Source organism: Dermochelys coriacea, chromosome 5 (assembly GCF_009764565.3).
Source record: "Dermochelys coriacea isolate rDerCor1 chromosome 5, rDerCor1.pri.v4, whole genome shotgun sequence".
Lineage (NCBI taxonomy): Eukaryota > Metazoa > Chordata > Testudines > Dermochelyidae > Dermochelys > Dermochelys coriacea.
In genome coordinates, this window is record NC_050072.1 from 114,706,163 (window position 1) to 114,719,233 (window position 13,071).

Consider the following 13,071-nt stretch of genomic DNA (forward strand, 5'->3'; position numbering starts at 1 on the left):
TCACTTTTTAAACTGGATGCTTCAACAGGAAGTTATAATCAATAAGAAGGTATATTGCAGATTGTATGGTAAAAAGGTGAGCTCTTTTATTCACTTGTTCAGTTCAAGGACTGTTGCTCCTAGGCTCTGTGGTTCATACAGAAACTTAAAAATAGCATTCTGTTTTCTGCTGCTTCCAAAGCGGATTATTATGTGATGTACACCTCAAGAAGCAACGTTTTACAGACATACAGCAAAATGCAAAAGTAAAAGGTGTTTTCTGATTTTTCAAAAAGTTAAAAAACCAAACAAACTAGAAAAGAATAACAGCACAAAATTCTTAAAGATGCAGCCTAAATAAAGTCCCACATGTTTATTCTTAGAAAGAAACAAAAATCACAAAAGAAACCATGGCCGAAGATTTGATGTTTCAGCTGAAACCTACTGTGCCACAGAGTTTAGGTCTCAGTGTTTTTCTTCTGGTTGAATATGCTGTTGGTTTGAATGACAGAGGGTATATCCAATCATTGGTGTTTCATGTTCTCACCCAGTTCACAGCAATTACTTCCGGTTTCAAAGTTAATCGTGTGAGAGTGAATTAGCTGCATCACTACCACCACCACCTAAAAACAGTAATTTCTGATTATGCTATTCCTTTCACACATATTGCCACAAGTGTATAGTGCAGACACATCAATCAGTATACACATCATAGAGAGAAACAGTAATGCAAACCAATCCCACAGCAACCAGACAAATACTGTATGGTCTGTAATAATTTAAGATCTACAGTCAAATGAAAAAAAGACAAGTTTCAAGAAGATAACTTAGCATCTGCAATATGTATTCAATAGAATATTACTCAATAGCAGTTTATTATTTGTAGCAGAATCATACTAATAGCAAGATGTAATTTATCACGAGTGTGACAGAGAAATCCATGCTCATTATCATGATTTCTATTTCACAGAAAGTAGAAAACAACACAATGCCATAGTAACATTCAATTAATATGTATTAAAGAGACGAGTACATCCCAAACCCTTTCAATAAATGATAATGATGTTGATAGAGAGCAGCAGGCTTAAGACATCAGCTTCTACTATGTTTGATGAGGAGGAGTATGAAAATTAAAATTGTCAAGTGTATCTCTATTTATTTTGAGAGAGTAGACATCAACTCCTACTTGAAGGGACAAGATATCTCTCTCAAAAAGATTGGACCTGTATAGGGATAACAAGAATAGTCAGAGATGCAGCAGTAAGGATTAAAAAGCCAAACCGTTTTGAAAGGGATATAAACCCTCGTGCTTCTGGGCATAAAATAAATGCTAATTAATGTGAGCTAAGAAAATGAAAGATGAGATTCTTGTGTGTGATAACCAGGAACTGGGATTTTAAGAAAAATGCCAAATATCACAAGAACACAATGCTGATACTGGCCGTTTCCAAAATGTGTTAAATGTCACTTTTCCTACATTATGTCAGTTTCAGGGGCTTGCACTGTTTGCCTCTGTTTGTAAGGGAGTCACCTGGTGCTCCTCTGGTATTCATCTGCCAGTGTCAGCTGGACTTGACATCTACAGCAGGTTCTGAATTTGGAAGAGCAGTTCTCTAAGCTCCATTATAAGTCAGTCCTGCTCCTGGAGTTTCTGCTGTTTGCACAGACCATCAAGGCTGTTGCCAGGTAGAAAAGAGCTGTACATCAGGGGATGATTAATTACAGTAATCCTGTTTGTCACAGCTTGCTCTCCTTCCAACCTAAATCCCATAGTGGATTTTGCTTCGAGTATGTTGTCTGTTCTTTTTACTTATTCTACTCTCTCTGGAAAAAGGAAAGAGGGAAGATGGAGGTCTAAATGCTGCTGTTGATTGGCAAATTTTGATTCCTGTTTGGTACCGTAACACTGATATTCAAGGCTGTTGGAGTGTAGGGAAGAAGGGAAGAACATCACACTCTGGATTACTGGTGAGTAAACTTTCTTTATCATCGTCCAAAATAAATATATGAACAGACAGTGGACGAGCCTAATGATAAGGCCATAAAATGCCTCTTTTTGCCTGGAAGTACAAGCAGAAACTAAAACTACATTAGCCATGGCCATTGTTAAATGGTGTTTATATAACTATGGAAATTAAAGGCTACATTTTCAGCTGACATTGTTAACTGTGTGCAGATGCAAAACCTTGCATTTGCACACGCAGCTCTACTAACTGTATGGGCTGCGTTAGAGTTTTACAGCTGCGTCTGTATATGAGCTATAAATGTCGGCACAATTACCTATTTTGCACATGCCTGTGTAATTAAGGAGGCTTGCTGAAAATTTGGCCCCAACTATGGTTGCTGTGTCAGAGGCTGAATTAATATTCTTTAAATTGTTGAGCTAAACCTTCTCCCAGTAGAGTTTAACATGGCAATATACTCACTGTGTGGGCTACAGCAGGAAATATAGGGAACATTCAGAAAGGGCATTCATACAAGTGACCAGTGCCTTTCATGTGTCAGATAGCTGTAAAACAGACTGTTATATTAGGATAGTGATTCTCAAACTGTGGACAACAGATTGCCTCCCTCTAAACCACTCTAACCTGTTACTTCTAGGGTCTCAAAATATCGAATTGTTGAGCACCAGAAATGTCTTCATGGACCATAGGCGGTCCAGTGAGATGATCTTTCTCTTCCATGTGGTTTTTAGGATGGACATTTTGGTGACCCACTGTATTAGGAATGACCTATATAATTTGTTGTATAATCACTTTCCAGTGACAGGAAAGCCTTCAAATCCCAAGGTTTAATTAACTCCAGAAGAGGAGATGGATTCAGAATTTGGAACAAGAACAAGTCCTCCAGTTTGAAAAGTCTTGTTGCTATCTTTTCTGAATGAATGCTTTGTTTGTTTTCATGGCATCTGTGGGCAGAGTGGTCTGGAAGAATAAGTGCAAGATTGGGAGTCATGAGCTTTTTGAATCCTGGCCCTGAGAATGACTTGCTGCATGGCCTTGGGAAAGTCACTTTGTCTTTCTGCCTCACTTTCCTCATCTGAAAAGTGCGAATAATACTTACCCATCTATTTCCCAGAGCTATTGGGGATGACTAATTAGTTAATCTATGAAGAGTTTTGTGCCTATATGGTCCTACCTAAACGTGGATTTTTGGGCTTGTGGTTTCCAAGTTTGCATTTCTAGACCACTGGAATGTTCTAAAGCAGTTTGATGAACCAGATTGCACTGAATCTGGGTAGCCAAATGATACTCCATATTTGTCAACTGAAGAATAATTTCTGTAGTCACCAGACATGTCACTGTCTTCACATTTTCTCATCAGAAAAGACTTACTCCTAAGAACAGATCTTATAAGTTAGTGTAGAATCCATTCAACACACATATATACTGGGAATGGCATTGTAATACTGTTTCATTTAGATTATAATGAATGGGTCAAAGTGTATTGGGTATTCAACCATATGGTGACTGATTACTTCTGATAGACAAGTTCTATAGTGTAATTGCACAACTGTGTTTTATTCAACCAAGCTCCAAAAGGCTATTGACTTTCTAACTATAGGTTAGATGTGTGCACAGAACTACTATGAACCTTTAGACCCATTTTATATTCCAATTTAACTGTCATAATTAATACAATTATATAGGAGGGAAAAAAAAGACATTTCCCAAAGGTACTGGATCCAGTCATGTTCACATGAATAAGAATTACTCCTATGACTAAAATTGGAGTGGAATCTTGGCACCATTGAACTTAATGGGAGTTTAGCCTGCCAATCCACCAGTATCATGGGCTAATCACATTGTGCCCAGTTCTTCACTTCTTGTTCAGGCAAATGTTTAATTGACTACAAAGAGAGCATTACACAAAGAAGTAAGTGCTCCTAGATTTTTCCCTTAGCATATTGGGCTACTCAGAGCCATCCTTAGGATTTATGGGGCCCTACGCAGTATTATTAAACTGGTGCCCCTATGCTCCACTGAAGGCGGTCCCCAGCCAGTGCTGCTGACCCCAGTGTGTCGAGGGGGCACAGCCACCAGCCCCACCCGCAGACCCCCAGAACCCTCCCCATTGCTGACACACAACGAGCTTTGTACACAGCAGATGCGGTGGCAGTGGCTCAAGGCAGGCTTTGCACTCACACAGGGGCTGCATTTTGCCAGAGCCCACAGTCCTCCTGCAGCCCCTCGCCACTCCTGGCTCACCACGAGCATTTTGACAGGTAGAACCAAGCAGGAATAACAACAACAATAATACAAGCGTGTGTGTGTGTTTATGTGCATGCATGACAGTGTGTGTGTGTGTGTATGAGAGAGAGCCAGGGCGTATAAGAGAGACAGGGAGAGACCCTGTGTGTGTGTGTGACTGTGTGTTGGGGACTGTGTGACAGAATGTGTGTTTGGGGAGTGTGAGACTGTGTGTGTGTGTGACAATCTGTATTGGGGGACTGTTACTTGTGAGAGGCAGAATGTATGTGGGTGTGAGAGCCAGTCTGTGTGTGAGAGAGACAGTGTGTGTGTTAGGGAAGGTGTGTGAGAGACAGTGAGCACACTGTCATTTTAAGTCCTTCCCCTCCTCCCCCCCCCAGTCTGCTTCTCCCCCCCCCCCCTTGACTCATGTGGAAGTTTCGCTCTTCCTGTCCTGGCCATGGCCTGGCCCTGCCAGAGACTGAGCAGCCCAGGCAGGCAGGGTCCAGGGAAGGACTCTGCTCTGGGGGCGGGGCTGGAGAAGAGAGGATTCCAGCTGCCGCCAGCGAAGGGATGGTGCCCCAGATTTTCGGGTGCCCTACTCAGCCGCTTATGCTGCATATGCCTAAGGATGGCCCTGGGGCTACTGGCTGAGGAGTGGAGACAGGAGGCCGCTACACTTTTGAGTATCCCCAGTGTCAGTGGGGAAGCCATGACTTTTTGAAAAGTTGTCCTGAAAAGAATATAATTAGATTAGGTTTGTTGCTTCTTGATGATGATTTGTGGAAAGAAGGAAAGTACCTGAATTCCCCACCCCCCCGGTTATTAATTCCTTTGGAAATCAATAATCAGGAATGTCAAATCTCGTGTTCCATGGCTTGCTGGAGGAGTCCTTGAGGATTTTAGGAGATGTAGCTTGTGAGTTCAGGTATTGTCAAATACAAGTGCTGAAAAATCATGATTTAGGCCTCAAAATCATGGGATTGGCTTAACTGATCACATTTAAAACCAACAACAACTTTGGGGGTCCTTAATTTGTCTTCTGATGTTTGTAGCTGTTAGGGTTCATGTTTTCAGGCTTTTCTCTATAACCATGAGGGCTAGAAACATATTTTAAACATGAAAGCTGAGATTCTTATATAATCAGTTGGATCCAGGAGCTGGAGATTTAAGGAAAACACACTGTTAATTGAGATGGTGGCATGTGTGTGGGCAATGTATAAACTTTAACAAAAACATCCTTTCTCCCATGTATTCACTGGACATTGGAGTTCAATAAATGTTAGTGAAAAACCAAAGTTTTAAACAGTCTGACTAAAACTCCCTACCCCTTCCAATTGCTGAACTTAAGTTCTTTGACTCTTGACAAGACATAATTTTACTGGTTTTCCAAATGCCATAGAGCCTTCCTAGGTAGACAAGACATGAATTTCTAACTTTTGTTAAGCACTTTTTTGTGGGGTGAGAGAGAGACACAACACCTTTCAGGCTGCTTTTTAGGTATTGCAAAGAAGAAAAAAAGACATGAACTCAATCTTTTTCCATTTGTTCTTCACTTGTAAAGCTTTGTTGGTGTAGCTGAAAAGCAGAAATAGGGGAGGATCTTGGCTGAAGCAACTTGGCAGAAGCCTGAGTTGATAGCCAAAAGCCAGAGAATAGGCAGGGCGGGGTGTAGGGTTCTCTGCTATAGAAGAGAAGGTGTTGCTGCATGTGGAGTTTTAGTTTCAGTTCTGCTTGCAGCCCAGTCAGTGAGTATCTGAGTTTGACCTTTGAACCATTCACTAGTTTTGATCCTGCTTATTCAAGGACTGCTTGTTTAAATTGTATGTGCTGCTGTTCACCTTTAACTGGAGACAGGATGATCGTCTCTGGTTTGTTTCTTCTTTGCTGTGCTCCAAAAATGCACAATACTCACAAGCCTTCCAAGAGCACTAAATTCCATTACAAGTGCAACTCTGGCAACATAGGTGAAAAAAAGTTGCCTATTTTTATGGTTTGTGAATTGTCCATGAACAGATCACATTTTCCAGAAGTATCTGTTTGTTCAAAATCCTTCAAGTGTTTTATGCCAACATAAAGCCTATGGATTGCTCCTACTGTTCACAGGGAGCATTGCTTAGTATAGTCAATAGTCTATGATATAAGTATTCAATATTTGCAATTCAAAATGGCATTTTGAACTGCAAATGTGTTTTTGCAGTTCAGAATGACGTGTTTCTGTTCCCTGATTGGATGAGTGCAAGTCTAAGGCCTTGTCTGCAAACAAACTTGCACTAGTTAACTAAGTATCTGCTTTTAAATCTAGTCAGTTAGACTGGTTCAGATTTGTGTGTGGATAAGGCCTTTGAATCAGGCTTCTAGTGAGATCAGTCAAGAGTTGGAGCTTGAGATTAGCTTTCCACGAGTATTCTGCAGTATTCACTTACATTGCATTGTTTTGACAAAACCTACTTGCTAATAAACTTGTTCATTGCCAGCACGGTGAAGTCAATTAATTTAAAAATATTGAATTAATATTCTATGTGCAGGATTTACTCAGTTCTGTACTCAGCCAAGTATTGCAAAAGGCCCATCTTCATTGTAGAAATAGTGGTGTTGGGTGACAGCCCCAGTACAGCAGTACTCTTATGTTCAAAACATAATTTAATTCTACAGGGGATGGGGCTGAACTTTATTTTATTTTAACTGTGTTCCTGACTCCTGCTTGGTGACCAAGACCAAAGCCTTAGCACAGTTCTGGGACACAGTTAAACCACAGTGTACAGTCTCCATTGCAAGACAGTTGTGTGTTTTAATGGTGTCAAGGGATCATTGTGTTGTAGGCAGGTCACCCAAACATGGTTGTTTCTAGAGGCCAGAGCAGCCTGAAATAAATCAACCCTAACCATGCAATAAAATATGGTTTAATATACACAGACATTTTTAACTCTCCGAGTTTGTACCAATATGAAACTTAATAAATGTCAGAATAAATACAAATAAATGAGTTGCGCAATAAAAAATAACACAACAAAATTACAATAACCCTACAAAACACAAGCATAATTAGTCAACCACACAAGAGAACAAGATGAGACACCAGATTTAATCTGGTAATTGTTTTATGTTGCCAGTTATGGTCTCTGCTACAGCAGCATGTGTTGTAATGACATCATAGATAACCAAATTAGGGTGGGCCAGTATTTGAATGGGAGACCTCCAAGGACCACTGAAGTACTGCAGGAAAAGGTGTTGATGAGTCAAGAGATGACACTCTTCCTCTCTGAGTCAGAACTGAACCAGATTCCCAAGACAGTGTTAAAAGTATGGTGATGCTGGAGGAGCTACCTACTGGATGATATGTTAAACAAGCTGCTTGAGGTTATTGGAAATCTCATGTCACTTTTTATGTGAGCAGGGTTGTTGTCCTGACCACATTCTAACTCAGTTAGTTATATTAGGTTTCATTATATTTCCTTGCCTTTCAATTGCATACAATATTTGTAATCATTTCCTGTCATAAATTGTTTTGGAGTGTTGCTACATACTGTTAAACTCACTGTGTTCCATCCCACAGCTGGCGGCATTCTACATTAAATTAGTGAGTGAAGAGATCCTTTTCTATCCCTTACCACAAGACTTACTATGTTAATGGTTATATAGTGCTTTGAAATCTCTGGAGCTATAGAATGCAAAGTATTATCATAATTATTCCAAATGAATTAAAAAAGTTAAGTCCCTTAAATCAAGCTTTGATTTAAATAAAAATTGATAATTGCTGCATTGCTCTGTACAGCTACCAAACTGTGTGTAGTCATTGTGTGTAATACACTGATTTAGTGCATCTGTCTGATCATGACTCCCTTTAGTGACTGGTCCCAATGACTATAAAACCTACTATTCCACAGCCAAGGAGCTCTCCTATAGAACTGTGTTGTGAGTAGTAAAGGTCCTAGGTTTGATCCTGTTAATAACTGTGTGTGTTTTTGTAGCCACAGTTTGGTATGCGAGCCCAGGAAAGGTTTTTATCTACAGTGATGTGCCAGCAATATTGAAGACTAAGATCTTAATTTCCTCCTGCATCAGACTCTTCAGTGTGTTTTCATTTTGTAACAGCCATTGACTCCCAGACAGGCAGGAAGAAGACAGAATCATAACATCTCTCCTACATAGACTTAGCTATGTACTCTATTGGCAGGGAATTTCGGGGGTTGCTGCCTCCAGTGTGGTGTTGCTGGCTGGTGTTGTGACATTCAAGATACTGGGTATATAGACGTTCCCTGGGTTACGCAAGACCCGACTTATGCAAATTCGCACTTTCGGAAAAAGTTCCATAAGCCAGAAATAGGATTTTCAAGTTGCAGAAATTTTTGCGTAACATATGGGTACACGTTTCCGACTTACGCAAAATTCAAGTTACGCAAGGCTTTCTGGAACGTAACGATTGCGTAAGTCAGGGGGCGTCTGTAGTTGGTCAACGGAGGTTTCAGATTTCTAAGGCACAATAGAGAGGTGTATGGTTTCCTCCATTTGTTATGACAATCATAACATTTTCTGTGCCCTTGGAAGAATGGACAATGTTTCTAACTAGCACCAGTTTTCAAAAACAAACTTAGAAAGGTCAGGAAATGGTGAGTTACAGTCAGAAATTTTAAAACAAGAAATCTTGGAATACATGGATAACCACAGAGAGTTATCCCATATAACCTTAACTTTGCCCTGTATCCCTACTACTCACTGCAGCTCCCATGTATGGCATACATCTTGGAGAGGTGTCACTGTATACAGCTACTGGTCATCATGAATTCTGTGTATTATTATTTAATATTAACAGGTTGGGCCTCCTTGTGCAAGGTACTATACAAACCCATAACATAGGGAGATAGGGCCTCTGACAGTAAATGTACTTTAGCAGTTTGCCTGTACTCCCCTCCATCCAATCCCAACATCTTTAACAGCTTCCATGCTAATGACAAGAATAAAAGGTATGAACTAAGTCCAGAAATACACAGCAATGAACAGTGTGATTAAGAAAAGGTTAAAATGTTTAACATGGCTGCTGTGAGGCAGCTGTATTGGAAAGGTGGGATGTGTAATGGATGGAGCTGGACAAAAAACTGACTTTTTGGTTTGGTGGCAGGTCTGAAAAATTGAAAAACGTTTAGGTTCTGGTCAACCTGAATCTTTTAAAATTTGTGGTGAATTTTGGTGGAAAAAAATTGTGGTGGAAAAAAAAATTCATTTTGGGTCTGTTACAGAGGCAGAATTCAAAGCTGGATCTCCCACATCCTAGGTAAGTGCTCTAACCGCTGGACTAAGGTTATGAGAGAAGAAGGGGGTGGTACAGCAGAATCACCATCATTCCCTCCACCTCCACTGCCTCTGGCCATTTTGTGAACATAGTTTTGGGTTGACCAACACTGTATTTTTCCTCATACAAACTATTTCATCTGAAAAGTTTTTGCCCAGCCCTCATGATGAATCAATCTTTTCTATGGATCATAAGTACAAGTGATGAGATGCCAGTGCTTTGTGTACAGAGGCTGAATTGAAGGGGTTGAATTAACCCGTGACTGTGCAGGTTGCAGAGATGTAGTAGGTAAATTTTGCATTAATTACCATATTTAGTATGCTCTGCAAAGCAGAATATGTGACTCCTAATGTCAGTGTTGATGTCTGGTGTGGATACAGAAGATCTCTAATCCTGCTAGAGTGGGCAGGGTGATGAGGCAGACTTAAGGGTTTCTGGGGTACCACAACTGTTGTTCTTATATTTTAAGATTTCTTTTTAAAAAGTCAGACCATACCCTCATCGCTTACTGACTTTGTAAAGTAACTTTGGAAAGACTTAATGTGTTTTTAAAAGTTTGCTCTGGGGACTGATGACCTTCACTCTTTTAACAGGGCCTTATCTGGGACTAAAACTGCAATGTCCTGCTGTGTTCCTCACATTATTCTGGCAAGAGAGCCAACAAATGCAATTACATGTTGGTTGAAATAAGTTCTTGGCACGTTTTATTTCTATTGCAAATTCTTTGTACAGGATCTGCAAATCGTAAGCTCAACAACAGAAGTCTTACCGTGGCTTTTAGATGGCATCTACATTTTAAGAGGGGTGAGTGCACCACCTAGAGGAGATAATGGTACTTTTTTGCTGACTGTTACAATACTTTCCATTTGATGCAGTAGATTTAGTGAAAGTTAACACATGGCACAACGGACCATTGAGAAGTTATTGAATTACTTTGTGCCTGCTGGCCTTTCTGGTGAATACAAAGTATGTAAGAATCTTTCCAGGGCACCAAAAAACTTTGAATAAATTTGAAGACTGGTGATTACAGCAAAAAAGAATCCAGACATCCTGACCTTCAGTCTGTTGACCAGCTGTGGGACCTTGGAAGACTTGGTAAACCCGTCAGTACTGAGAGGCTGAGTTCATTAAGGTTTTTACAGTGCTTGGATATCCTTGAAAAGGGGCTCTAAGTGCAAAATGTTTTGTTTTATTATTCATCTGATAACATAGATAACTTCTCTGTTTGCATACAGCATAGTTCCTTCTCTGTGTTAATGGTTCTGACATTTAACAGGATTGTCTAATTTATGTTGCTTGAAAAGAAAGATCATCTTTGCAAACATGGATTTCCCCCTTCCCTTTAACTATTACTGAGTAGGGTTTTGTTTTTTTTACAATTACTCTTTCAATTTTTGCATGAGATAAGCAATGTGGCAGGGCTTGCTGACACCCGAATAGAGACCTATTTATAGCAGGTCCACAAGATCACACATTCAAGATGAAACTGGGGCCACCATGTTCTTTCAAGACTTTTCATGATGAATGGGGCAACATAGAACAGAGAGCAAAGGGTAAAGGATTTTTTTTAATGAAAAACATGGATTCTTTGAGGTACGTTTTCCCCTGGATCTATCATGAGAGAAGTTCTCCCTGCTGCCTTGCATACACAATGAAGCACCTGTGAGAATGGACATGCGGGGAGAACTACTGTCACAATAGATCCATAAGACACATCTTTCTGAAATTGTAAATAGCAGATGCGAAGAATTATGTTCCCATGCAGTCTTGGGGTTGTGGAATTAAAGCACTTTCAGATAGCTTTGAGCAATGCTGCTCAGCCAACTGATTCTTCTCACTCTGTGGTTTGGTAAGGCTTTGTAATAAACTCTTGACTTAAACAATCATTATGATAGCCCCTAAGAGCCTTTATCTGTTTCCTCTGTTTTCGCTTGTGGTTATAGTTTACAGATGACCTGCCACAGATGAAACAAGATAGGTGGCTAAAGTCAGTTGGGGAGGAGATCCTTGGGCTGAATTTGACTAAATGCAAAATAAAGAGTTTTTGGAGTTTATACCATGTAGTGTAGAAGACAGAGAAAGGTTTCTTCACGTCTACTATAGTATTCGGAGAGTCTTGCACAGTAGTAATATTGCATATGGTGCATGGCCTGGTTAATCAGAGCTGTTAGAATCAAGCTTTGCTTGCTGTGAAGAATTTTCATGGTATTTTTGGTTGCTCAGAGTCACAATGAGCTGTCTATACCATTGGAGAGAGAACAGAGTCTCATGGAGACCAATGCCATTTTTTTCTGGTTGAGTGCCAGGCAAAATCGCTCACTGAGGTTCTGAAGATGCGGGGGGAATTTAAGACAATCTGATAATAGAAGAAGGACAGAGACAAGTGGTAAAGTACATGGATAAGAGTATAGGCAAAGAAATGCCAATTAAAAGAGCTAAAGGGAAGACATTGAAAAAGGGAGTGAAAGAAAATAAATTAACTTGAGAAACTATCATTGCTTCTTTTTCTGACACCATCGTCCCATTCTGAAACCAGTGTTAACTTTCTGCTGAGTGATGTCCAAGACCTTGCAGGTCAGCTTCCTAGCAGAGGAGAAATCAGTGACATGGCATCTAGGAATATTCTTAGTGTATCTTATTTTGTTTACACACATAACCAGTCCTGGACCAGGAGTGGTCATAAACATTCAGACATTCCTCTCCTTCAGAAATCTCAGCCCACACATTAATGCCAGGTTCTCACAGAGCAACTCGACCTCAAGAATTGACTCTAATCAGAGACCAACAAAGCGAGCAAATTCTCCTACTGCTTGCCTAGCTCCCTCTCTGAGACTGAATATTTGCTCTCTCATGTTAAGAAAAAGAAAATGGAAGACTCTGTAATAGCACCACCTTCTGATGCCTGTCGTAATATAATAAAGATGGGAAGGATGGAGGTAGAAAACGAAACAAAGCAAAATGGTTTTAAGAAAAAAATATTGGTGCAAATATATGGAAGGAAAGATAAAATGGAAGAATAGATTAGAAACTGGAGGCTGATAATGTACATCTGTTTATCTGAACACGAAGTTGTTATCATTTGCATCAATAATGCTTCATTTCATCAGCTATATGTTCTGCAATTTGAAAAAATGGTGTCTTAAATTTTGGACACTTTTCACCTTTTGTCACATGCCCCCTGGTTATGACACTGAGAGAGATGATAGCTGGTGAGAATAACCAAGGAGACAGGTTCACTTTAAAGTGAATGGGTAGAGAAGTGAAGTAGATCTGAGTGGCTTAATGCTGGTGGGTCCAGATATATAGTCACTAAGCACAGTGTTACCAACACAATAGATCAAATACTGCATGTGTGTTCAGGGCCTGATTCTGTGATGAGCTGACTGCCCTCCATTCCCACTGAAATCGGGTGCACTCATTATCTCGCAGGAAAGAAGCACTGAAAAATGTTCAGAATTGGACCTTCAGTCCTTTGCTTCGCTGCTGGGACTGCCAAATAGGTTTCACCGAAGGGCTGTTTGTGTGATATGGACACCTATTTATTAGCGATGAATTTACTTCAGAGGTTCCCAACAGCCCTCAGTAGGGAGCAACATTTGGTCACTACCAGCC

General features: G+C 40.2%; 1 long non-coding RNA gene across 6 annotated transcripts in view; it reads left to right on the plus strand.

The window, feature by feature from the left end:
• Positions 1-13,071, plus strand: part of LOC122460194 — a 129,475-nt gene that overhangs the window by 16,136 nt on the left and 100,268 nt on the right. Inside the window, exon 3 of one of the 6 annotated variants that reach the window (XR_006281326.1) lies at positions 10,192-10,263. The exons of the other annotated variants lie outside the window; for them this stretch is intronic. This is a non-coding gene — a long non-coding RNA (uncharacterized LOC122460194). The remainder of the gene's footprint in view (positions 1-10,191; positions 10,264-13,071) is intronic. 6 annotated transcript variants of the gene reach the window in all.